This window comes from Piliocolobus tephrosceles, chromosome 8 (genome assembly GCF_002776525.5).
Source record: "Piliocolobus tephrosceles isolate RC106 chromosome 8, ASM277652v3, whole genome shotgun sequence".
Taxonomy (NCBI): Eukaryota; Metazoa; Chordata; class Mammalia; order Primates; family Cercopithecidae; genus Piliocolobus; species Piliocolobus tephrosceles.
Genome location: NC_045441.1, coordinates 100,762,687 through 100,775,939, shown reverse-complemented (window position 1 = coordinate 100,775,939; position 13,253 = coordinate 100,762,687).

Here is a 13,253-nt window from a genome sequence, read left to right as displayed (position 1 = left end):
TGCAATTTGTGTTTGTGGGGGGTGGGGTTTACGAGATTTGGTGTGGGGAATGGACTGGAAGGGAGTTAGGGAAGAAGCTAAGAGGCCTTTGGGAAGCTGAGCAGTAATTTAGACAAGAGATGATAGAGACTGGATCTGGTCATAGCACTGGAGGTGGGGAGAGATGAGTGAATTCTAAGAATATTTAGGAAGCAAAACTGATGGGAACAGTGGATTGGATAAGGAGAGTTGAGGGAAAGAGAGGTTATCAAGGATGGTGTTTAGATTTCTGACTTGCCTAACCAGACATGAGGTTCACTCAGGTGTGAATGTCGGAAAAGAACTAGATTTGGGGGCACATTATAATTTCAGAATAATAAATAAGGAATTTGAAAACCTGAGACATCCAAATGGAAATAACTAATAGGAATTGGATATTTGAGCTTACAGCTCCAAAGAAACTTCTAAGATGACAAGTAGCAATTTAAACCATGAGGCACGGATGAGATTGCCTAAGGAGAGAGTATAGACAAGAAGGCTGAGGACTACACCTTACTCAGACACTTCCAAATATAATGGACAGGAAGAGAAAGAAAGACCTCTAAAGGAGACCAGTAAACAGGAGCCCAAAGTCAGGAAGAAGTAAAGAGAATGTGTTGTCCTGGAAGCCAGTGAAAGAGACCATTTCAAGACCAGAGAATGGTTGATAATGTCACATTATACTGAAAAATCAAGCAAAATGAGGACTGAAAACTGTTTCTTGGATTTGAAGACATAAAGATCATTTAAGACCTTAGTAAAAGTAACCACCTGGAGTGTGGTTCAGATTGGAAAGAGATGAAGAGTGAGTAGGTGAGGAAATGAGGACAAATTCTGCCATTACTCATATGGGCAACCCATCAGTGCCTAGGTACAGTTCCGTGACATCTCTCCCTCCATAATCATGTAGACTACACACCTCACTCTGCCCACAGCCTCTCCACTGCCCCTCTGATTTCCATCGACCCTTCAGTTTACCCCTTTTCTCCATCCCTCCTCCAGCACAGATGTTATAGTCCCTATGTGAAACACTCCTGCTTTACATGAAAGTCCTTTGGCCTTCTGTCTTTTCTAAACACCCATGGAGAAATGGCGGGACTCGGGAGCAAGTCTACTCTCTGTTTTCTCCTGCCCGCCCCTAGGGGCTGAGTAGATCAGTGTCATACTGTTTTATAAATATCTTCGAATTGTTCAACTCTCAACACTGCCTAGTAGACCTGCTATTTTTCTCAAGGGAACTTACATTCTCACACTCAACAATGACTATGTCAAATCTTCTTCATTCTCCTCAAGGATTTAACCCTGCCCTTCCTCTCCCTTACTCTCACAAATCACTTGTCTTTTTTTTTTTTTTTTTTTGAGACAGTCTCACTCTGTCACCCAGGCTGGAATATAGTGATGTGATCTCAGCTCACTGCAACTTCTGCCTTCCGGATTCAAGTGATTCTCCTGCCTCAGCCTCCCAAGTAGCTGGGATTACAGGTGCCCACCATCATGCCTGGCTAATAGAAGAGATGGGATTTCCCCATTTTGGCCAGGCTGGGTCTTGAACTCCTGACATCAGGTGATCCACCCACCTTGGCCTGCCAAAGTGCTGGGATTATAGGTGTGAGCAACTGGGCCCAGCCTCACAAATCACTTTCTACAAAATGACCTTACATCATAATTCACTGAAAAGAGGGGAGGGAAGCATAGATGGGAATTCCCTCATCTTCCTGCTAGCAAACCAAAATGTTTGCCTCAATATTTTCTCATTCTCTACCTCTAACCTCCTGTTAAGACAGCGGAGCCATCCTTCCTCCTAACGAGGGCCAGTCCCTCTACCTGAGCTGGCATCTCTCTTCTCTGGTGGGTTCTTACCCATCAGTTATTTCTTCTCCTGTTTAACTGGAGTGTCTATTGACATTCACACTGTTCAAGTCTCTCCCATCTAAACAAATGGACCATTGAAACCTTTGATTCCCACCCCACTTACCCCCTTCAGTTATCCTCCTCTCTCCTCCACTTCATGGCTGAAATAATACTGGGAAAAGTATATGAAGATAATTACAAAAGCCACTGTTTGCCGGACAGTACATCCTTTGTTCCTTCCATAGCCATAAAACTTCTCCAGTCTCACTCAGCGTGTCCTATAGACACTGTCTGTCTTCAGCTGTAACTATTTAACTCATTATCTCGGTGAATGACTTGACAAACTTTTTTTTTCATAGAAGAGCTTCTCAGCCTGCACACTGAAATCACTTGGGGAGTTTTAAAACCCTAATACCTGCCCACCCACCCTCACAGCATCTTTATTGTAATTGTCTGAGACATGGCCTGGACATTACAACTTGTTAAAGCTCCCCAGATGATTCTAATGTGCAGCCAAAATTGAAACCAGTGTAAAGAAACAACTTGTTCCCACCCTATTGTCTGAAAGCATTTAATGAACAGTATTTTGAATACGTTTCTTTCCACAGCCCATGTTTGATCTCAAATTCTCTCATATTCCTCTCATAGAAAACATATCTAGAGTAAATAGGCCCCTCATACATTGCTGGTAGGAATATAACAGTTTGGTGATTTCTTAAAACGTTAAATGAAAGTTTACCATATGACCTAGCAAGAAATTCCACCTCTAGGTATATGCCCAAGAAAAATGAAAATACATGTCCACACATAGACTTGTACAGGAATGTTCAGAGAAGCATTGATCATAATTGCCCCCCCCAACAAAAAAATGTCTATCCACAGATGAATGGATAAACAAAATGTGGCATATCCACACAACTAAATGCGGCATATCCACACAACTAAATGCCATACCTAAACAAGTCAATGGAATACTAGACAGCAATTTTTTGAAAAGCACTAACACACGCCAAAATGTGGAGGACTGTCAAAAACATGCTGAACTAAAGGAACCACACACAAAAACCCACATATCGCATGATTCCATTTACTTAAAATGTTCAGAAAATGCAAACTTCTAAAGACTACGAAGAATAGTGATTGTCTGAGACTGGGAACAGGAACAAGGATCAACTGTGAGTTGGCATGCGGCATCTTACTGGAGTGATGGAAATGTTCTAAAACTGGATTGTGTTGATAACCACACAGCATGGTAAATTTACTAAAAATCATTAAAGCAGGTGAATTTATAATATGTAAGTTACACCTCCATAAGCTGTTAGAAGAAACCATCACTAGGCTTATGTTTGTCTGACAAGTGAACAGACTATGCATAAATGAGGCTTCTGATGCCTATACCATATGTGGGGCACGTCCCCTCCCAGCCCTCCTGTTTCCTCAGTGAAACACCACAAGAGCAGTGAAGCCTTAGCTGTTTGGTAGCACCAGCTTAGTATCGTGTACCATCCTGTTTCTCTTTCTTATCCCCCCACCCCCAAGTTTTTACTACCTGTCTTACTCCTTCCTGGTACCTCCCTCATTTTTGCTCTCCAGGTCTTAAACAGCATCCTGTATCCTAGCTTTCAAGGGACAAAGGATTCCTCTGAGGTCCCTTTTATGAGGGGACTAATATCATTCATGAGGGCTCATGATCTAATCATCTCCCAAAGGCCCTACCTCCTAATACCATCACAGTGGGGGTTAGGATTTAATATATGAATTTTAAAGGACTTAAATATTCAGTCTCTAGTAGTGCCCAATCTCAGTAAATGGCACCACTTTGGCTCAAGGCAAAACACGCAGGAGTCGTCTTTTAAGCTCCCCCATGCCTCCCCAACAAGTCCATTGGTCAATTCTAGAAGTCAGTTTCCAAAATATATGTTGAACACATCACATTCTTCATCTCCAGCCTCCCTCCTGTAAGCCATACTTCACACAACACAACAGGGTTGGCAGTCTTTTTCTTTAAAAAACCAGATAGACCGGGCACACTAGCTCATGTCTTTAATTCCAGCACTTTGGGAGGCCAAGGCAGGAAGATTGCTTGAGCCCAGGAGTTTCAGACCAGCCTGGGCAACAATGTGAGACCTCCATCTCTACAAAAAAAATTAAAAAGCCAGGTGTGATGGCTGGGACCTGTGGTCCCGGCTACTTAGCAGGATCACTTGAGCCCAGGAGGTCGAGGCTGCAGGGATCACTATTCACGTCACTGCGCTCCAGCCTGGGTGACAGAGCAAGACCCTGTCTCAAAAAATAATAATGATAATAATAAATTAGACAGTAAATAACTTAGGCTTTGCAGGTGATTTGTTCTGTGTTGCAACTGCTAGCTCTGTCATTGTACAGCAAAAGCAACCCTAGAGAATACTTAAATGAATGGGTGTAACTATGACTAGCCAGATTTACGCGTGGGCCATAGCTTGCTCATCTCTGCAAAAGAGAGATTATGTAACTCCCTAAGATACTTCAAAGACTTCCTACTCCACTTAGAAGAAAATCCAAATTTCTGACCAGAGCCCCTTGCTCCCTTCCTCCTTTCCACTCTGCTTTAGCCACATTGGCCCCCTTTCTTTTATTCACACAAAAACTGTGGCCTTTCCCACCCAAAGGCTTTGCATTTGTTGTTCTGTCTACCTGGAGGTTCTTCCTCCAGGTCTCTGCATGGTTCACTCCCCATTCTCCAGGCTGCGGTAGAATAATGCCTCCCCTCACATCTTGTCTACAAACAGTCCCCTTCCTCTGTTACTCTCTCACACACAGGTCATGCTTTGTTTTCCTTATAGCAGTTATCATAGCCTGAATTTTGCTTTTGTATTTATTTATTCACTCACTGAGTGTCTGCATTCCCAAACTAGAGCTATAAGAAGGCCAGGGACTGACTTGTGTCCACCGCCAGATCCCTCCTTCCTAGAATCAAATCCCTAAGACTTGTGTATTCTCTTCTTCTTTTGAGGATATTTGCTGAGTGCCTCATATGTACCAGACACTGTGTAGGCTCACAGTTGATAATCAATAAATATTGCTGGAGTGAATTAAGAAGACAATGCAACCATTCCCAGATTCTTTTTATATTAGATAAGTCTCACTGGGGTGTGCATGCAACCATTTTTCCACAAACTTCAGCATTTTTAAAGCAATTCCTTTGACAAAAACTTCCCCAGACCACCAAGGCAAATGAGATGTCTTTCCCTTAGTACCTGCTTTTGTCACCCCTGTTTGTGGTTTCCCCTTCAGACCCGTTCTTTTCTATTTTCTCTGGGGAAAAAAGTGTTCTCGGTCCCTTAAAAAGAAAAGACACCGTTTTATATAATACCATCAGATACTATGAATAAAAATATAGGCATGCAGCAGCTTTGCACAAAAACACTGTGACCAAATGCTTTTTCAGAGTAAAGCATTGCTGCATTGAGTGGAGATACAGAGATATCAGAATAAGCAATGAAAATAAATGTAGCAGCAACTGACATCTTGATGCATTCAATGAACAATTGACTTAGGAGAAGAAACAGGGAAGGCATGATATGTAGAAAGATGACATCATCTTTGGAGGGGAGGAGACTCTAAAGAGGGTGATTCTGGTAACTGAGGTAGCATGAGAAGTCCATTTCATCTGTAATGAACCACAGGAACTCTCACTGGGCAGGTGCATCAGGGGACCTGCGAGAAGACCCCACTCATCTCCACTGCTGTGGGGAAAGGCCAGAGCACTGGCTGATGCCACCACAGTCCAGAAAGGCAGAAGCAGGGAAAGAAGCATTCTTCTCAATCTTAATGCAATAAAAGGCCCAAGGTAAAATCTGAAATGAAAGAAAATTTCAACTGTAAACATGACCATGAAATCTGTATGGACTGGTTATCTCTGTCACCCTCCACCCCAAATTCATATGTTGAAGCCCCAATTCCCAGTGTGACTGTGTTTACAGATGGGGCCTTTATGGAGGTAACTAAGGCTAAATGAAATTATAACAGTGAGGTCCTGATCCGATAGGGGTAGTATCTTTATAATAAGAGACAAATAAGAGCTTGTTCTCTCTCTCTCTCTCTCTCTCTCTCTCTCTCTGCCATGTGAGGACAGAGAGAAGGTGGTCTTCTGCAAACCAGAAAGGGAATCCTTGCCAGGAATTAAGTTGGCTGGCACCTTGCTCTGGAATATGTAGCCTCCAGAACTGTAAGAAAATAAACTTCTGTTGTTTCAGCCACCCAATCTGTGGTATTGTTATGACAGTCCAAGCTAAGACATAATCCTTTGCAAATTATTTTACATTCTTTCACATCCTGTCCCCCAAATACAAACAATCCTTGTGTTTTCCTACTTTATATGTGTTTCCGGCATTTAATCCTCTTCATTTAGCAAGGAATTTCTGGATTAAAATGAGGAGGAAGAAGAAGATAACCCAACTTCGCTGCCCATTAAATTCCAAGTATTGTACAAGGCAATGTGTACATCATTCCCATCTAATATTCTCACCAATCCTGTGAGGTGGCATCACTTTTATTTCCAAGGATTACATAGCTGTAGAAGAGATCTAGTCTATGAACTAAAGTGTGTCTGACTCCAAAATACAAGCTCTTTCTCTCTTTATTTCTCCTTAAATCTAAACTAAGTGAGAGTCTGATATCCAAAATGAGAGGAGAGTAGGCCTATAAGTCTGTCTAGTTGTAAAAGACTAATATTTAAAAATGAAAAACAAGCCTATTGTTTTTAAAGGCCAGGAGTCCCCTAGTCCAAAAGCTATGAAAACGAAAGACATGGCTGTCTCTGGGTATGCAGGTTTGGAGCTGACTACGGTGGCTTGGACCCACTTTTATAGAAGAGCAGAGACCCACATCTTTCTCTTTTTGGATTTTTGCATATAGAGCATGGCATGAGGGCAGCCAGCTTTCAAGAATCATCTAAGCTCTGATGGTCGTGAGGCTGCCAGATGCTTCAGAAGGCAGAGCAAAGGCTTCCTTGGCTTTCCCTCTTCTTACAAGTTGCTTCATAAAGTCCCCTAAACCTTGTTGGGACTGGTTAGAGGTTGTCAGGGTTGTGTCATGATAATTATTTTCCATAGAGATGGGAAGGACACAGTAAAAATGTGAAAGTCAGGCCTAACCGCTTAACCAGCTCTATTCAGGAGAGCTTGCTCATGGGTCGACAATGACTTGGGATCTCGGCTCTCTACTCTATTCAGCCAAGCTCAGTCTTACTTCCATAGCATGTAGACAAAGGAAGAAGAGAGGGCAAATCTAGAGGTCTGGATTTATCCCTCTGCATCTAGTTACTCCAAAAAAAAAAAAAAAAAAAAAAAGCGAATCCTTGCATCAAGCAGTATTTTACATCTTTGGGTCCATAGCTAATGTCACGGATTTCAAGAGAGATGGAAGAATGAAAACAATGATCTCTGCACTTCTGGCACCTTCCCTTCAGTGCATTTGGAGGACTAGGTGACTTCATGCCCAACAATTAGAGATCTAGGACCAAGCCCTGTGGTGGTTTATAGACTATAATTACAAAGACAGATACTACTGTGGGCTGAAGTAGAGGAATCCTAGAAGAAGACCCTGGAAAATGAATGAAATTTGGAAAGGAAATAGATGGAAAGAGGGTAGAGCGGACAGAAAAATGCCCCCCACCAAGATGTGCATAGCATAATTAATCCCTGGAAACTGTGAATACATGACATGGCAATAATGACTTTGAAAATGGATTAAGAATATAGAGACAGGGATATCCTGGATAATCCTAGAGGGCACAATAAAGTCACAGCAGTCCCCATAAGAGGAAAGCAGGAGAATCCACCTTAGTAACAAGAGACATGATGATGGAAGCAAGAGGTTTGAATGGTACAAGGAAGGAGCCATGGAAGCTTCTGAAAGCTGAAAGAGGCAAGGGAATGGATTCTCCCCTCAGAGCCTCCAGAAGGAACCAGACCTGCTAACTCTTGGCTTTAGCTTAGACTAATTCCAAACTTCTGACCTTCTTAACTGTAAGATAATAAGTTTGCGTTGTTTTCAGCCACCAAGTTTGTGGTAATTTTGTTACAGCAGCAAAAGGGAACTAATACAAGGGGAAACATTCAGTTTGGAAAAGCAGAAAATTCAACAAATTAAAATGGCAATGGCTTCTAGGTGATAACAAATCCACAATCCCAGTATTGGGGTTAGGAAGAAGAAAGATGGGTACAAAGGCTTCCGTAACAAAGTACCATGAACTGAGTGGTTTAAACGATAGAACTTTCCCAGGCACGGTGGCTCACGCCTGTAATCCCAGCACTTTGGGAGGCTGAGGCAGGCAGATCACCTGAGGTCAGAAGTTTGAGACCGGCCTGGCCTACATGGCAAAACCCTGTCTCTACTAAAACTACCAAAAAAAAGAAATAAATAAAATAAAATTAGCCAGGCCTGGTGGCACGCGCCTCTATTTCCAGCTACTCGAGAATTGCTTGAACCCAGAGATCGTGCCATTGCACTCCAGCCTGGGCGACAGAGCAAGATTGTCTCAATTTAAAAAAAATAAAATTTTATCTTCTCACAGTTCTAGAGGCTAGAAGTCCAAGATCAAGGTGACAGCAGGGCCATGCTTCCTCCGAAGGCGCTGGGAAAGGAGCTGTTTCAGGCCTCTCTCCTAGCTTCTGGTTCCTGGGCTTGTGGCAGCAGAACTCCAGTCTTCACATGGTGTTTTCCTTATGTGCATGTCTCTGTATTTCCAATTTTCCCTTTTTGTATGTGAAAGGGGATACTAGTCATAATGGATAGGGGCGCACGCTACTACAGTATGACCTTGTCTTAACTTTAATTACATCTACAATGACCACATTCTTATATAAGTTCACATTCTGAGGTACTAGGAATTAGGACTTCCACACATGAATTCAGAGGGAGGGCTACAGTACACAATACAACCCGTAACACGTGGGAAATGGAAATGTGATCTTATCCATGCCAATACCTCCTGTAGCTTCTATAATATGCCAGATGTGGGAGGGTTGCAAAGGAAACAGAAAGAAGGTCACTTCCTTTGAGGAACTGACATTTGTGCTTAGGCCTATGGTAGGTGGGGGAGGTATAAGACTCCACATGATTTCAGGTCTGGGACCAAGGAATTCTTAGGTCACCCAAGTGATGACAAATCCTGTAGCAGGACAAGGCAGATAAGCACACCTGAAGACTGAGGAAGAGAATCAACAGATTCAGAAAAGAATTGATGCCAGTTTGGGGAGCACTTGTAATCGTACACTGCTTAGTTCTGTAAGAGTGCTTAAAGTTTTCTGAAAATCTTGTTCCTAACCATATTTTTATTCTCTAAGCTACTTTAATCAATAAATCCTGTATTGATTACTGAATGTGACATGACCCCTTGGATTTCCTCACCAATGATACCTTCTGGAAGTGAAAATTTGGAGCAGCACAAAGAGCTGCCTGAGAAAGCAGAACTAGACTCCAGGGAGGTGCGTGGGTCAAACACCCTGAGTGAAACAGGAAGCCACAAGAGCAAGGTGAAAGTTTCTTCACAGGACAGGAAGGCAAAGCAGAAAAACCAAAGAATTAATGGAGATGGAAAGACAAGCAGAAGGGACTCTGAAATCCACGGATAAGCAGGCTGGTGAAAAACAATGAGAAAGCTACTCCCAGAAGTTGTACAACTGATCTCTGTCCAAGCTGGACATTGGTTAGAACTGGGCAGTCTCCTTAAGACGTTTTAAACATGTGCTCTCATCCAGGCACATTGCACCTTCTCAGAGCACAGCCACTCTTGCCAAGCCCCAGCAAGCTTGTCTTCACTACCTCTACCCGCACACTTCCTTGCTGTATCATTTCATTTCTGGGGATTAAGATAAATACTGATTTCTGTCATCTTATCTCAAAAGTAAGGTTGATAGCTAGGCAGTTGTTAAATACTTGTTCAGAATACCATGCTATGCAAATGCCCTTGTTACCCAGTACAGGATAACAAGCATTTATTCAACAAATTTTGAGTGCAAACTATGTGTCAGTCACTATCTTAGGCGTTGGTGATGGAAGCGTAAATAAGACAAAACTCACGTCCTTCAGGGCTTTACAGACTAGATGTGGAGGTATAAGGAGAAAGTCAGCCACACAGCAGAGACGGCAATGGCCACACACACACACACACAGTATTATATGCATCAGGAAGGGGAAACGCAGCCCGGAATGGAGGGGTAGGGAAAATGCCCTGGAGGTGATGCTGAGACTCTAGCAGCATGAAGTAGATCACTGCTTAACAAACTTTTTCTGTAAAGTGTCAGCTAGTGGATGTTTTTGGCTTTGCAGGTGGTATGGTCTCTCACAACTCAACTCTGCCATTGTAGCATATACAAGGCAGCTGTAGACAATATGCAGATTATCAATTGGACTGTTCTAATTAAACTTTATTTGTGAGTGCAAAAATTTGTATTTCATATCATTGTTATATGTCACAAAATACTATTTTTAAAATTTTTTCTTATTATTTAAAAATGTAAAAGCCATTCTTACTTTGCAGGCCCTCTAAAAGCAGGCAGTGGCCAGCCTGCACCTGTGGATTGTAGAGTGCTGATCCTTGATATAGATGAAGTAGGCAAAACATTCCATGCAGGAGGAACCACGTACGACACACACGCACACTCAGGAAGGCCAAGCAAATGTTAAGGGTTAATATTTTTTAAAGGTAAAATCATGACTCTTACACAAATATAAAGTAAATATATACCAAAGATTCTATTCAATTCGCTCATTAATGAGAGAAACAGGAGAATGTTATAACCAGTTCAAAGGAGAATTTTTTAAAAAACACACATGTATAGGCCGTCAGACATGCTGTAATCAATTGGCTGGTATCTGTATCTATCAATATCTATATGGGCAATAATGAACTGCATCTCTACAGGACACAATTGGCATTTCCATGGACAAGAATCATTTGTACGCTATCAGTATTCTAAGAGTACAGAGTTGTAAAGTAGCTCAAACACAGAAATAAACAGGAAAGATATACTACATAAGATACCAAGTAATATTTTTGTTCATTTCAAAGATTTTCACAATTTTTCCTGGCACAATTTTTCCTTCCCAAGGGAAGGTCCCTGGGAAAACTGATTCTGCCATTTGATACCTGAGATTGGCTCCCAACAACCTAATCTTTACTACTCTACTTCCGCTGCTTTCTTGCTATTTCAGTTCATCTCGAGGGAATTAAAAGAAATGTTGATATCTGTGTGATGATGGGCAAGTTACTTAACTTCTTTGTGCCTCATTTTCCTAATTTATAAAATGAGAATAATTTAGTATCTACCTCACAGGTTGATGAGGGGATTAAATTATTTAGTACAACATACTCTCTTACAAAACATTCCCATTTCCCTGGATTCACTGAAATCTTCAAGAGTGCTAGTGCGGCTATGCCACAAAGCTGCCACACCAAACAACAAAAGAAACATGGCATCACCGTGGGCTGTTACAGTGAGGTGGCTGTGGACTAATGTGTGGCTTTAGCTGAGTCATTTAACTCTCTAGATTTTCGCTTTTTCTCAAGGACGAAGAGAACTGTAATTATCTCTAAAGTCCTAGCTGGGTCTCACACTCTAAAACTGGTTAATTTTTGCTTAGAAATGACACATCTTTTGGCCGGGCGCAGTGGCTCACGCCTGTAATCCCAGCACTTTGAGAGGCTGAGGTGGGTGGATCACGAGGTCAGGAGATTGAGACCATCCTGGCTAACACGGTGAAACCCCGTCTCCACTAAAAAAAGTACAAAAAAATTAGCCGGGCGCTGTGGCGGGCGCTTGTAGTCCCAGATCTGGGGGCTCAGGCAGGAGAATGACGTCAACCCAGGAGGCGGAGCTTGCGGTGAGCCGAGATCGCGCCACTGCACTCCAGCCGGGGAGACAGAGCGAGACTCCAACTCAAAAAAAAAAATGGAAAAAGAAAAGAAATGACACAGCTTTTACACATTTATCAACAACTGTAAAATGTGGTACATTTTAGCACTTTCCTATAAATGTTGAAATGTATTTTTAGATTCTTATAGGGATTATAAGAATAATCAATAGACCTGAGTCTCCTCTTCTCGTCTCTCCTAAATGCCCTGCGAGCTCCATCCACCTCAGTCTCTGTAATTAGAACACGCCAAGGCAGATTCTGAGGTGGAAGATGCCAGGATAACCTCAGGCCCAGGCCACTGCAGGCTGGATGGGTCTTCCTGTTAGGAGAAGAACTGGGAGAGTTGGTTTTAAGAGAAGCCAAATGGTAAGTCCACTGGGGTTCTCTCCAGGTGCCAATGAGCCCTTTGTCTGTGGTCACTCTGAGGTAATACAAAGGGGGTTGACGTGGGTTCTGTCAGAGAGGGTTTTGCCACTTCCTCGCTGCCTGAGGGCGTTGTAGGCAGCCCACGCCCTTCTGTCCTTTCAGAGCTTTGGCAGCGTGTGTCAGCTGCCTCAAGCACTAGGATCTCAGCTTCATTCAGGTTCACTGAATCTAATTAAAGGCTGATTAGCTGTTTCAAGGCCTCCTGTGACTGAGTAATCCTCCACACTTCCTGTCAGGACTTGCAAGCCTCGCTGTGCCCGGTGAAGACTCCTCAGCCCTCATGGAATCCCGACTGTGGGCAAGTCTCTTTAGGAACAGCCTCCTCAGCCCTGCAGTTAGGTGGGCCACCGCGGGGGAAAGACGCGCAAGGCCACAGCGGGAGGAGGCTCAGCTCACTAAGCAGTTCTGGTTGAGATGAGGCTGTGCAAGGAATTTCCTCGGAGGCTGACTTCTGGGGAATTACCTCCTCCTAAGGAAGAGATAAAAGTCACCTCTCTCACACTTAACTTTAGTTCAACCGAAGGCATTAACATGTATACTTACAACAAATGAATTCTGATAGGTCAATTACACCTAATGGAATCTGTTGGTTTTTAAGGTTCTGTGACTAAAGAAACAGAGCTAAAGAAATAGAGACTAAAGAAAAATTACAGGCATATATAGACTACAGAAAACCAGAGAATGAGGAGGAGGGATCTGGAAAGATAGTTACCAAAAAATGTGATGCTTTCAGGGATTTTCACTTTCCTTTTCTTTTGAATTTTTATACTGTCTGATTTTGGGGTAAATGAGCATATATTACTTTCCAGGAAAAGCAATAAAGCTATTTTCTTTTTGAAAAAAAGATATCAAGACTTTAAGAAGAGCTATACCAAGAGACTGCTTCTAATTAACTGATAGACTGATCTTTTAGTTGCATGGGAAAATTATTTTTCTTGAAAATATATCCTGCCTGACAGCTTCTAACTCTAAACCTAATCCTAAGACGTAAATAGTTAAATCATTCTGAGATGAAAGCAGATATCCCACGACATGGCATCAATTTACAGGCAAACAGC